The sequence below is a fragment of the Phascolarctos cinereus genome, unplaced genomic scaffold (genome assembly GCF_003287225.1).
Source record: "Phascolarctos cinereus isolate Bilbo 61053 unplaced genomic scaffold, phaCin_HiC Scaffold_726;HRSCAF=1367, whole genome shotgun sequence".
NCBI classification, from domain to species: domain Eukaryota; kingdom Metazoa; phylum Chordata; class Mammalia; order Diprotodontia; family Phascolarctidae; genus Phascolarctos; species Phascolarctos cinereus.
In genome coordinates this window covers 280,538,269-280,552,340 of record NW_027556098.1, presented here as the reverse complement: position 1 = coordinate 280,552,340, position 14,072 = coordinate 280,538,269, and the positions used below count along the sequence as shown (strand labels likewise).

Below are 14,072 nucleotides of genomic sequence, written 5' to 3'. Positions count from 1 at the left end.
GGCCCCATGGGGAAACTGCCTAACCCTAAGTTCTTCTCCAGCCAAGACTGGAAGGTATGTAAGACTCTTCTCCCCCTTCTTTCTTGCTCTGCAGTTGGGGTTGCTCTCCAAGCACCAAGGCTTGGAGGTATTTTTTTCAGGCATTTATAAGGCTGTCTCACTCTCACCGTGATGCTCTCAGGTTATTGGTCCACCGAGTTGGTTCAAGGCCACGGACCTGGGTATACTTTCCACAGCATGGAGGACAAGGATGGATGCCCTATCTGGAAGTGTTTGCCCGATTCTGTCAATTTTCTCAGTGCCAAGGAATTGGGGAAAACTGCAGCTGCTTTTTGGTTCCCTGAGGCTTACTTACTCCCTTCCCTCTACACCCCTGAATCCTCCTTCATGGAGGTTAAGGGAAAAGTTAGAATAGTTAAAAATATCTTAGAAGATTCTGGAGGTTTTGTGATTGATCATTAAGGGGTTTTGAGACTCCTCCTTACAATCCTGGTCATTCCTTTCTCCTACTCCCTTCCCTTGAATCAAGAGGGTATCTGTTAACCCCTCTCATAGGTAAAGAGAGCTTCCCCCTTTCCCCCTCACCTTTGATTTTGCCCTCCCCCACCTGGGGAAAGGAAGGAGGGGTGAGGGGCAGCAGCTACAGCATGGGCCCCACTGGCAATGGCCTTGGGTCCTGGGGCAACCTTTGCCTGGAAGCATCATCCAGGTTCAGCACATCCTGCTCAAGGTAAAGAAGCTGGCCTCTGAACTTGGGTAAGCATGCTGGGGGTGGTGAAAGAAGAGATCTCTGATGACAACACATGGCTCCCCTGTTTCAATGGCTGGGTGGTATCCTGGCTGGTGTCAGCAGAGGGCTCATACCCTGAGCCTGGCTCATTCTGCCCTGACAATCCTCTTGAGCTGCCACCCCCCCAAGGAATGCACAGGTGGCATTGGGGACTCCTGGCCTCCCTCCTTCCACCCTCACACTGGTGGGGGGAGCCAGGAGAACCTGGACAATGACACTGAGACTGATTCCCTGGTGTCTGCATAGCAGGAGTGGCCTGACGGAGGGATGGGCCAGAACATGTGGCCCAGATGAATGGCATAGCCAAAGATTCAGCAGCTCCACAGAACAGAGCAGTGCCTCCTGCCTCATGAGGAGACACAAGTGGCTTGGAAGGAAACAGAAGGTGGCCTGGATTGAGTGGTCCTCATCCTTCAGTAGCATCACTGATTCCACCATGTCCCTCAACATTATCATTGTCATGCTCAACGTGGACAAGTACAGCTTCCTGGGCATCTCCATTGTGGGTCAGAGCAACTAACGGGTGATGGGGGCATCTACATTGGCTCCATCATAAAAGGTGGAGCTGTGGCTGCTGATGGATGGATTGAGACAGGGGACATGCTCCTACAGCTAAATGACACCAATTTTGAGAACATGAGTAATGATGTCTCTGTCTGAGTATTTCCAGAAATTGTGCACAAACCAGGGCCTATCACCCTGACTGTGGCCAAGTGCTGGGACCCCAGCCCCTGAGGCTGCTTCGCCCTGCCCAGGAGTGAGCTAATGAGCCCCATTGATCCTGTAGCCTGGATGTCCCACACAGCAGCAATGACAGGCACCTTCCCAGCCTATGGCATGAGCCTCTCCCTCAGCACATCACATCTACCAGTTCCTCCATCACCAGCTCCATCCCTGACCCTGAGCACCTCGATGACTTTCACCTGTCCATCCACAACTATGGCCACCATAGTTAAAGCTATGGCTTCCCCTGAGTCTGGGTTGGAGGTTCAAGACCATATGTGGCTCAAGATCACCATCCCCAATGCCTTCATCTGTTCAGATGTAGTGGACTGGTTGTACCACAGTGTGGAGGGCTTCATGGACCGGTGTGAGGCCTGGAAATATGTCAGCAACCTGATGAAAGCTGGCTTCATCTGTCACACAGTCAACAAAATCACTTTCTCAGAGCAGTACTATTATATCTCCAGTGACCTCTGTGGCAACATGGCCAACTTGTCCCTGCACAACCAGGAGGGCTCCAGTGGGGCCTCGGACCAAGACACACTGGCTCCTCTCCCACAGCCCAGAGCTGCCCTGTGGCCCATGGCCTTCCCTTACCAGTGCCCACCCCTCCCACATTCCTATAACCCCCACCTGGGCTTCCCTGAGGCAGGGTATAGCTATGGCAGTGGGGGCAGTGCGGGCAGCCAGCTCAGCAGTGGTTCCAAGCACAGCGGCGGCAACCAAAGGAAGGAAAAGGATCCCAAGGAGGGGTACTCCAAGTCAGGGGGCAGTGGAAGCAAGTGGGACCACACAAGTCGAAGCAGCCTGAGGCGGGCGAGCTCTCCCCCACCCCCCGCCTCAGCCGCCAGCGAGCACAGTGTCCACAGCCTCCACTCACTGGCCCACAGCCTCCACAGCCACCACACACACCAGTCCTATGGGCCCCCAGGGCTGCCCCTGCTGTATGGACTGCCCATGCTGATGATGCCCCCTCCACCCACTACCATACACCCCCCAGGACTCCCTTCTGGGCCGAGACCTGGCCTCGGTGCCCCCAGAACTGAGCACCAGCAGACAGTTCTTCCTCATGGCCATGGGAAACCCTAATGAGTTCTTTGTGGATGTGATGTGAGTGTTCCTGTCCCTTCTCTGGCCCTTGCCCCATCCCCCAGGCCCCAGGGCTGGTACCCTCACCAGTCAGCTCTTTTTACTTGTCTGGAAACTAAACAAGTGGAAATAAACTGAAGTGAACTGAAAAAAGAAAAATAAAAGTTTTAACTGCTAATGATAAGATGTTGATTGTCTATGTAAAGCAATTTGGAAATGAATTTAACAACCTCATCAGTAGTGGATTTGTTTCAAGTTTCAAATTGGTGAACTTTTTATATCGATTATGTCAAGCAACTTTTCATAATTTGGTTACTGCTAAAATAATTTGGCTATTGTTGGTTATTGTTTTAATGTGTAAACTGGCCAAAAAAGCTTGTTTAGGTTATGGCTTGCTGAGATTTTGCAAGTATATAGAAATTTCTAATGATTGGCTTTTTACACTAGGACAAATTTAAGTCTGAGATGTAAATCCTGGAAAAGTTTTTCCTAAGCTGTGATTAGTGAAACTTGCTGTGCTCATGGGATTTTATTTTGAGTTGTCTGTCACTAATCTATCAATAATCCACCATCTGAGAAAAATGCCACAAGCTACTCAGAGAATGTGATACTGGTGGGAAGTCAGCATCAAGAAAAACTGAGAGGACAATTTTAGCCTCAGTCCAAGATGGGAGCCTCCTGGCTCAGTTTCCCCATTATGTTCCTTTGAAAAGGAAGATTACCCACCTGGCTATTCCTGGATCTGGCTATGAGGTGGATTTGATATTGCGTGGTTGGAAAACTGAATTATCTGAATCCAAATAGAGCTAAAGGTGTTTTGCCCTTTCATATTTGGGCCATATCTAGTCCCTGCTTTACATCTGGGCCCTGTAGTCTTTTCTGTTAGATTTGTGCCTTCCAGACTACAGGCCATTCACCTACAGTTGGTAGCAAACACTGGGTACCACCCAATGTCTCCCCAGTGTTCCCTGAATGCAGCCTGTGCTTGGTTCCAGTTAGCCCCCTCCAGGCAGGGACGGGTGTACACCCCTTGCCAGCAGGAAGCAGTTTCAGAAGCCAAGACCTTCACCTCTTACCCCAAAAAGAATTTGGATCCCATTTGTTTGAGCAGGGAATGATGAAGATGGGATCTAGACCCCAAAAAGGAAAAACCCTGGACTTTCCCACAAGGCCAAATTGGAGATCACCTGAGGCTATAATCTCATCAACTGGCCTTTCATTGTGGCTACACCCAATCTCTCAATTCTCTATTACCCTAAACCTAGTTTAGCCCCACCTCTCCAAGGCCCCAGATCATTTCCCACCCTTAATCCTATCTAGACTCCATTCTCCCTTGGCAAAGTGGTCTAGGTCCCTGGAGTTCTATTACCTCATAGACCACTTGGCCACTCCTAGATCCCTCCTATGGTTTTTCAGTATTTAAGGTCCATCTTGTCTCCATTAAGATGCTCAGATTCTTATAATCTAGCCACATGCTCAGATTCTTAAAATCTAGCCAATAGCTTACTAATGTTCAGACTCCTTAAGAGTCTGTCCAATATGATGGATGTTCTAATAAACCTTGTCTTTGGTCTGAAAAACAAAAACAAAAACAAAAACCAAAAAACATTAACTGACATACCACTGGTGGGACTTTCTTTTGGCTAAGCAGAAGATATGAAGTTACCTCCAAAAGTGAGAGAAGACAGTTAACAGGTCACCGAGTAGAAATATTAGTCCAGCTCAAGAGGGAAGAAACATCCACCTTTATCCATTTCTTTTTCCTCTGACTTTCATTGAATAATCTTTTACCAGATAGTTTCCATGAATCCACATAACCATTACTTGTTGCAAAGTTGCTTTCGCTCTTAGGTCTGATGTGTTCTAGGGACTCTTTCTTGTCTTTTACCTTCTTAACCCTCTGCTTTTCTGACAAAGATCAGAATTCCTCTCTGCTTCTTCAGACCTTTTTTCTCCTTCTTTGCACACTGATATTCTTTGTCATGTTTCTCTAATGCATAATTTTCCCCACTGATATGATAACTGAAGTATTCCTTGAGCCTCTTACATTCTCCTATAGCAGGGAGACTAAGCTGTGCTGGGAGCAATAATACCAATCAATTTACCATGGCAGATACACACATGTTACACACTCAGTGTAAGTTACTTCAAAATGCACCCTACCCTCCATATTTGCTAGAAAGGAGACTCTAATTCATTCTCTCTCTCTTGCTAGGAACTCCTCTGAAGTAGTACTTAACTAATTGCTACTGGAGTTTCCAATTCTGGAGCTATTACTTTCCTGAATTTTTTTGAGTCTAGAACTGTGATTTTACTGATATAGGGAACTACTAATATAAAACCAATCAATCAGTCAGTCAATCAACAAGTATTCATTAAGTGTCTACTATGTGCCAGGCATGTTACTTGGCTGGCAAAGATGATACAGATACAAAGAAGGAAGAAATCCCTATACTCCAAGGAACTTAGTCTAATGAGAAGTAAAGCATATTTATATGCAGCATAAATATAAATGGAATAAATACCAACATTTATAAAGAAGTAAATATGAGGTAGTTTGGGAGGGAGAGCAGATATCAATTGGGGAAATCAGGAAAGGCTTCCTGTGAAAGGTAGTGGTGAATCTTAAAGTAAGAGAGGTGTTCAGGGAAGTAGGAATAAGGAGGGAGAGCATTTCAGGCATGTGGATGCTAGTGCAAAGATACAGCGATGGGAGAAGGATCAGCATGAATGATGAACAGAGGAAAGGCAAGATTTGGCAACTGGCTATGAGGGATGGGGGATAGAAAGCGAGGAGTTGGGGTTAATAATGAGAGTACAAACTTGAGACACTAGAAGGATAGTGGTACCTTCAATTGAAATAGGAAAATTCAGAAAAGCAAAAGGTTTGGAGAAAATTTGAGTTCAATTTTAGAAATGAGTGTACACACAGTGGGAAATATCCATCATGCAACTGATGATACAGGACTAAAACAGAGACTATATGATACGTAGAGCCGGAAATCATCTGCATAGAGAAAATAATTAAACCCGTGGAAGCTGATGGCTTCCAGATAAGGAGAGTATAGAGGAAGAAGAGAGGAGAGCTCAGAACAGGACCTTCCAGAACTCCCATAGGTACAGGGCGTGATATGGATGATCTGCTACTAAAGCAGATTAAAGAGGATTTTTTAGATAGATAAGAAGTACACAAGGAGAGAGAAATATCACAAAAACCCAGAAAGGAAAGAATATCCAGGAGTCAGATTGAGAAGGATTAGGGCTGAGAATAGGCCATTGGATTTGTCATTTAAGTGATCACTTGGGTAGCTTTGCAGAGAGTAATTTTTGTTGAGTGATGAGATTTAAAATCAAACTACAAGGGTTTAGAAGTAAGTGAGAGAAGACAAAGTAGAGGCAACAACTGTTGACAACTTATTCAAGGAGTCTGGCTGGGAAAAAGAGGAAATGTATAAGAAGATAGCTTGAAGGAATGGGAGGGTATAGCGAAAGGGTTCGAGGATAGATGAATCTTTGGGACATATTTGAATACAGTAGGGAAGGACTCAATTGATAAGGAATAGTTGAAGATCTGAGAGAGATGGGGGGATGATTGAGATTGCAATCTATTAGAGACATAGAGGGGGAGAGTAGGAAGTGAATAAGCATTTCTGTAGCTCCTACTATATCCCAGGCACCATTTTTACAAATATTATGTCATTTGAGCTTCATAATTGCCATGTGAGATAGGTACTATCATTAATCCCATTTACAGTTGTGGAAAGTGAGACAAGCAAATTAAATGACTTGCCCATGATCACACAGCTAGTAAGTGTCTGAAGGTATATTTGAACTCAGATCTTCCTGACTCCAGGCTTAAGGCTCTATTCCCTGTACCACCAGCTGCCTTAAGATGAGAAGGGATAGATAGTATAATGTCATTATATAGAGAGGTTGGTCTTAGAAAGGAGAAGAGCCCACTATTTGCCAGAGACTGGGGAAAGGAGGAGAGATATAATATCAAAGGATTTTGAGATGAAGAAAAGGGGAGAATGGAGTAGTCACTTCAAATGACTCCATTTAAAAAAATAAAGAGGGAAGTCCCTTATATGAAAAGGAGATGGATAAAGAGAGATATCTCTATGTGCATGTGCATGTGCAGACATGTGTGGGTACTTTGGGAGAAACAGGGAATCAATTAAGGAGGAATAAAAGGACTGACAGTACAACAGTAGGATATCTTCCAGCTTTGTTCAGCAGCTTGTGAGTAGGAATGGGGGAAGCAGATAGTGGGAATAATCTAGGACTAAATTTTGGCAAGAGAAGAGAGGCAATAGGGCAAGGGGTTGAAGAGTATAAGACAGTGTAGAGTTGAAATGACTAAAGACTGAGTTGAGGTTACAGAGAGAGGAGAGTGATATGAAAGCAGGAGTAATCCCTCAAGAAAATAATGAGGGGTGGAGGGAATGACAGTCTTGATGAGGGAAAAGAGCAAGTGTAAGAGGAGTGAATCATAGGAAGGGGTACAATTATAGGAGATTATAGTCAGATATAGGAAAGTCAAAATTTCTACTTATGGAAATGGAATGCTTGTGGGTAATTCCAAGATCTAATTTGTCACCATCTCTATGTGTGGCTGAGGTGGAGCAAAGGAATAGGTCACGGATTTAAGGAAATTGACTTAATGGGAACTTAGGGAGTTCAAAGGAGGAGCTACATGAATAGTAAAATCCCCTTGTATAAATGCAGGAGTTGGAAAGGAAAGGAAAGGAAGATGGTGAGCCAGGTGCTGAACTACTTGAGAAAAGATGGAAAATGAGTTGGGAAGAGGTAGACTACAGCTACCATCATTTTGAGCTATACTATAGCTATAGTTTACTTTGGCAAAGCATTTTAATAGAGCCTCTTATCATACTTTTGTAGAAAAGATGGAGTGAGATGTCTGGATAGGACCTAAAGAATATTCACCAAGATTTGCTATCACCTTGGAAGGAGGTCTTGAGTAAGATGTTCCACAGAAATGTACCTGACTCTTTGAAGCTTGACACTTTTATCAGTGGCTTGGATACTGGCAGACAACTTGCTTATCAAATTTCCAGAAGGCAGAAACCTGGGATAGCCAACAAGCTGCATGACAGAATCGGGATTCAATAATACCTTGATAGTCTAAAATACTGGGATGAATCTAATAAAATGAAATTTAATAAAAATAAATTCAAAGTTTTACATTTGTGTTCAAAAAGTCAACCTCAAAATTACAAGATAAAAGAAGCATCGCTAGACACCAGTTTATCTGGAAAAGATATACGAACTTTAGTGGCCTGAAAACTCAATTTAAGTCAATAGTGTGTTGTGAAGCCTCCAAAGGATGGTTTAGTCTAAAGTGCATTTAGAAAGGCGTATTGTCCAGGACTAATGAAGGGATATCCTGCTACACTCTGCTCTCTTCTCATGATTTCTGGAGTAATATGTCTACTTCTGGGCTTCACAATGTATAAGGTGAAAACAGCATCCAATATTAGTGAATATCATGCTGCATTAGGCTGGGTTTCAGCCACTGGGGATGTACAGCTTTGAGAAGCACAGATTTGATGGGAGCAGGGCATAATAACTGCATTTAAATATTTGAAGGTTAGTTAAATGGAAGAGAGAGACCATTGATGTAGTCAGCTCCAGAAGCAGAACTAGTAGCAATAAATAGAGGTTTCTAAGTAGACAAATTTTGACTTGATGTAAGGAAAGTACATCTTTAATCCTAAAACGGAGCAAAATCTGTCAGGATCCAATGGGTTCCTCCTCAGTGGAGAACTTCACGTGAAGGCAAAGTGATCAATTGTAGGTTATGTCGAAGGGGTGCTTATTGTTCAGGTACGGGTTAGAATTGATGACCTGTGTTCCCTTCCAGTTATAGGATTCTGTGATCATGGTTTTAGCTTAGCATTCTGGACCGTCCTGTCATCCCAGATGATTGATATCTTTCCATATTCTGAAAATTCAGACAGACTTGAAAAATAAATGTGATCTATCTAGTTTTGTAGACTTTGAAAAAGAAAGAGGTTTTAGAGGTGACCTTTTCAAAGAAGTTTGCATTTAAGACATAAGATACTTGTAATGAAGTAAGGAGACACATTAACATTGCAATTGTATCTGTCTTTCTTATTTTCTGATTTAGATAATTTTGCCTGCTATCCACAAGCATCCTTGGAACAAATGCTTGATGCATAAAACATCTCATGAATAATTAATGTTATAAGTAGTCTAATATCTGTGCTACCTGTGGGGTCAAAATAATTTAGTTATTTTTGAAAGGTTGATGAATATTAAATCTCAATGAAAAAAATTTTACATAGGAATGAGGAGGAAGCTTCTAAGTAACAGGATCTTGGACTTTTTTGCAAGTATCTTCATCATTATAACGCTGTAGAAGCTTGCTCATGTGCTTATCTATAGCTGTTGTTTCATTAATGTAATTTATCCCTGTCTGCTACACAAAAATGATTTTAGAAACCATATTTGTGTTTGGGTCTTGTGAGTACCAATTATTATCATGTCTGTAAATTATGGGAAGGTCAATTCTTTATCATCTTTCTCATATGATCACATATGAACTTTTCCATTTACTTTGATTCTGTGTGGGGATGGGGATGTGCAATTGAAAGGGGATCAGATCTAGCAGCAGAGAAGGCAATAGGTTGTGCATCTTTGTATATTCCTAGTTTTCCAGGCAGTGTAATGGGAAAAAGCAGTGCAAAGTGGAAAACAGATGCATAGATCCAGGGCTTTATTCCCAGTAATGACAGTAACTAGCTGCTTTATTACCCTGGGTAAACTAATTTTGTCCCCTCAGAGTTTAGTTTGTTCACCTGTGATTAATATTACCTGCACTATTCAGCTCACAAAAGGTGTTACAAGTTTTATTAAAGTTCTTGTTGAAGTCCTTCTATAAAGTGAAGATTATGAGATTATGAAATTCTATCCAGATCATTTCTCCTAGTGATTACCAAGCATAAGGATTGACTACCATTGTATTCATGGGAACTGCAATCAAATCAGGAATTTGCTTTTTTTTTTTTAGAATGACATTTTGATTTAGTGCAGTTTTAGTTTTGTATATAGTTCCTAAAACAGAGGAGGAAAATTAACAATCTTAGTGTGATTCTAAACTTAAGCAGAATCTTTACAACTCTGAGTAATCAAAATGGTCAATTTTATCTTCTGTAATTGCCTCCAATTCTTCTTTGGTTAAGAAGACATCTCCTGCACGTGACTACGAATGGTGTATGATCAGCCCCTCTTTTAATTCTTTTATGGTATTATATCTAATACTACCTCTATTTGTTAGTTTTTAAACATAGTTTGAATACTAAATCTGACAAATTTGAAAGTTTTTATTTTCCAATTAACTACTCTCTTTGTTTCTCTAGATGCATTAGTTATGTTTAGCTATAAATGGTGTATGATCTGCTTCTCTTTTAATCAATACTAGATTATTTTGATGAGTGCCGTTTTGTGATATAATCTTTGGGACTCCAGAGTATTTTTGAGGTCTGCAAGTACTATTTCTCCTTTGCCTCTACCTCTTTTAATTATATCCCTTGATATTTTAGATCTTATTATTTCAAAATGAATTTTGTCGTTAATTTATTGAATTATATATAAAGTATCCCTTTGGAAGTTTGGTGTAACATTAAAAGTATAAATTAACTTTGACAGTATTATCATTTTCTTTTATTTCCATGGCCTACCTCTGAGAACTGAATATTCCTCCAGCTATTTAAATTGTCTTTTATTTCTTTAAGGATCACTTAATAATTGAATCTACTTAAGTATTTTGAATACTTTGGTAGATTGATCCAGAAATATTTTATGTATTTTGTAGCTATTTGGAATGAGATTTTCCTTGCTACTATTGCCTCTTGGATTTTGCTATTATATAGAAAAGCTATTGATATTTGATGCTTTATTTTGTAGCTTGAAATAGTAATTTAGTCCCACAAAGACACCCATTCTACTAAATGAGTAATGTTGTGAGGTTTACTATATGAAATTTCAGGCCTGTCTCCCTAATATCACCCTAATGTCCTTACATACAAAGAAATCTCTCAATGGTCACCCATTGTTAACTTGTAGCTTTTATCCTTGGTTGTTATATTTGTTTATCCTTCTTGTTTATGTGTTTCCTGGAATGTTTGAAAAGCAAATAAGGTCCAGTTTTCTTTCTAGAGGTGATTCAAGCAACTCTTTTTACTGAATATCTCTATTTTAAAATTAATGGTTAGACTCAGATTTGTAAGGTATGTCACTTTGAGATAAGCTCATAGTCTTTAACTGAGTTTTCTTCCTCACTGAGATCTTTGATAGTTTCACTCTTTCTCCCCCTTATATTCCTCTATTATTCACTTTCTGATTCCTTCTTTGATTGTAATTTCCTTGGGCCTAGACCTCAATGCAGTCTCAGGCTCCTTCCATGCTTAGCTATTCATGTTTCGCTGGCCTTAATTTCTGCTCCAAATGACTGTGGAGGTGGGTGAGTGGGTTGGGTAAGAGGGAGAACTTTCCCCAGCTAGATTCTAGGCATTTGACTTCAGTCAGCTCTGGTGGATCCACACACACACTGGCCTATTGCCCTAGTTTCTTCAGTTCCTTAGTTCTCTGCCTGAGTACAATTGTAAGCACAGAACATTGTCATTTTAGCCAGAAAAAATTCTGTCTTTTGGTTTTCTGTGGCACTAATAGGTACAGGAAAGGCATTAATGCCGAGTTTGGTTACAAGCCCATAGATTGGCTTCTGTAGCCCTGACAGAGAATGGTGAGTAGTGTGGGAGACAATGGTGGATGAATGTAGTAAACGTTAGGGATTGGCCATTTCTCCTTGCAATTCATTGGTTTTTAACCTTGTTAGAGTTCTTAGTGTCCTAGGCCATGGAAATAGATGAAATCGATTTATTTTTTTTGCACATAATTCCCACTTTGGACAATTTTGAGAGGTAAGGATTAGGTTTGGAGGAAGAACCTAGTCCACCATCTGGTTGTAGGAGAGCATTTTCTTTACCAATTCCCTTTTTTGTTTGTTTTTGTTTTTGCTAGGCAATGGGGTTAAGTGAATTGCCCAGGGTCATACAGCTAGTAAGTGTCAAGTGTGTGGTCTGAGACTGGATTTGAACTCAGGTGCTTCTGACTTCAGGGCCAGTGCTCTATCCACTGCACCACCTAGCTGCCCCCAGTTCCCTTTTCTCACATGTGTACCTGTGCCAGCACTATTTTTGAGACCATTGAAATTGAGTTCTAGTCTTGTTTTTTCACTTCATTATGTGACCTTTTGTCCAGATCTCAGTTTCATCATCTGTAAAGGGAAAGAGTAAAGACTCTGACTGCCCTGATGCAATTATCTTATTTCTTTTGTTATAGGTTCTTCTGTCCACAGGGGGCATTCAATGAATCCTTGTTGGTGGAGACCTGCCTGAGGAGAATATATGAGAAAGTCCAATCATTATTCATTTGTGGTGCCTGCAGCCCTCCTCATGGGCCCCTTTTCTTGTAATTTCTCCTCTAGATCAAACAGAATCATAGCCTCTTAGTTTTTGGAAGGCTCTCAAAGATCAACTACTCTAACCCATACCAGGGAACATTATATTTGACAAGTATTAATCTAGCTTTTGATTGAATATCTTTATTGAGGGGAAACATGCTACCTCCTGAGACAGTTATTGCATTTTTGGATAGCTGTAACCATTAGAAAACTTTTTAAAAATTAATTTTTATTCAGAACAAATATAAAATAAAATCATCATTTCCATATGCAAAGTAGAATACAAAAAGAGGATTATACATGAAATGGAATATTATGCTTTTCCTTCAAAGTATATAAAAAATTAAACATGTGACATTCACAGCTATCTTATTTGTGTTTTCTTCTGACTTCCTTTCTGTTCTAGACATTTAAAAATGAATAAATAACCTTTTATTTCTTTTCTTTTTCTGGAAATCATTTATATCACTACTACTCCCTCCTCTTCTTCCCCCCCACCTTTCCCCCCAAACATCTAGCAAGATATATCAATAATCAATCAAAAGAAACTTCCACATTGGTTGTGTCTGAAAATATAGGTCTCATTCTGTACATTGATTCCTTCACTTCTCTGTCAGGAGGTATGATCATGTGATTTTTATTAATTTTTCTATTAATAGTCTATTATGTTTATAATTTTCCTTACATCAAACCAACCCAACATTCATTGTATAATTCAATCTCCCCAAAATATATATTTTAAATATATTATTGCAGCTTCTTTACTAATATGTTATTATATATTTCCTTTCATTATTCATTAAAGATATTAATTAAAGATATTGATCTGAAATTTCTTCATCTGTTTTTCTTTGCCTGTGCTTTTCTTGCCTGATCTTTAGTCTCTGGCAGTAAGACAATGAGTTCAAATACTCCTTGATCCCCATTATCACTTCCAGATTTTTTCCCTACAACCATCACTCAGTAACCTCTTGTTCTCTAAAATTCACTCAATCTAAATCTGTCACTCAATCAAAATTCTGGTAACTGTCTTCTTTTCTTACTTTTTAAACTTTTAATTTTATTTAAATACTATTTTATGCCTCCCAATTATACATAAAAACATTTTAACATTCATCTTTTTAAAATTTTGAGTTTCAAATTCTATCTCTCCTTCCCTTTCCTCCTCACTGATGTGGTAAACATATATTAAATTTTTAAAAGTTTTGCACAGACAAAATCAACATAATCAAAATTAGAAGGAAAGCAGAAAACTGGAAATTTTTTTACAGTATCTCTAATAAAGGCCTTATTTCTCAAATATATAGAGAACTTAGTCAAATTTGTAAGAACACAAGTCATTCTTCAAATGGTAAATGGTCAAAGATATGAGCAGGCAGTTTGCAGACAAAGAAATTAAAGCTATCTATAGTCATGAAAAATGCTCTAAATCACTATTGATTAGAGAAATGCAGATTAAAGCAATTCTGAGGTATCACTTCACACTTATCAGATTGGCTAATATGACTGGAAAGAAAAATGATAGTGTTGGAGGGGAATATGGGAAAACTGGGACACTAATCATTGTCTGTGGAGTTGTGAACTGATGCACCTATTCTGGAGAGCAATTTGAAACTATGCCCTAAGGGCTATAAGACTGCATGCTCTTTGATTGCAATGCCATTACTAGGTCTGTTTCCCAAAGAGATCAAAAAGGAGAAAAGGACCTAATTGTATGAAGGTATTTTGTGATGACTAAGAATTGGAAATTGTGTAGATATCCATCAATTAGGGAATGGCTGAACAAGTTGTGGGATATAATTATAATGGAATTATTGTTTTATAAGAAATGATGAGTTAGTAACTATTTCCTACAAACTTCCAGAACACTCTTCTTCTTTCTTCAATGATTTTATTGCCCAGCAAACAACCTTTCTTTCGTCCGCAACTGTTAGCCTCATAGAAGGGACTTCAATTAAAATA

The 14,072-nt window shown here is 40.1% G+C and overlaps 1 pseudogene; it reads left to right on the top strand.

The window, feature by feature from the left end:
- The first annotated feature begins 1,226 nt into the window (after window positions 1-1,226).
- On the top strand, window positions 1,227-2,627 carry LOC110218057 (segment polarity protein dishevelled homolog DVL-3 pseudogene; annotated as a pseudogene).
- The last annotated feature ends 11,445 nt before the right edge of the window (window positions 2,628-14,072 follow it).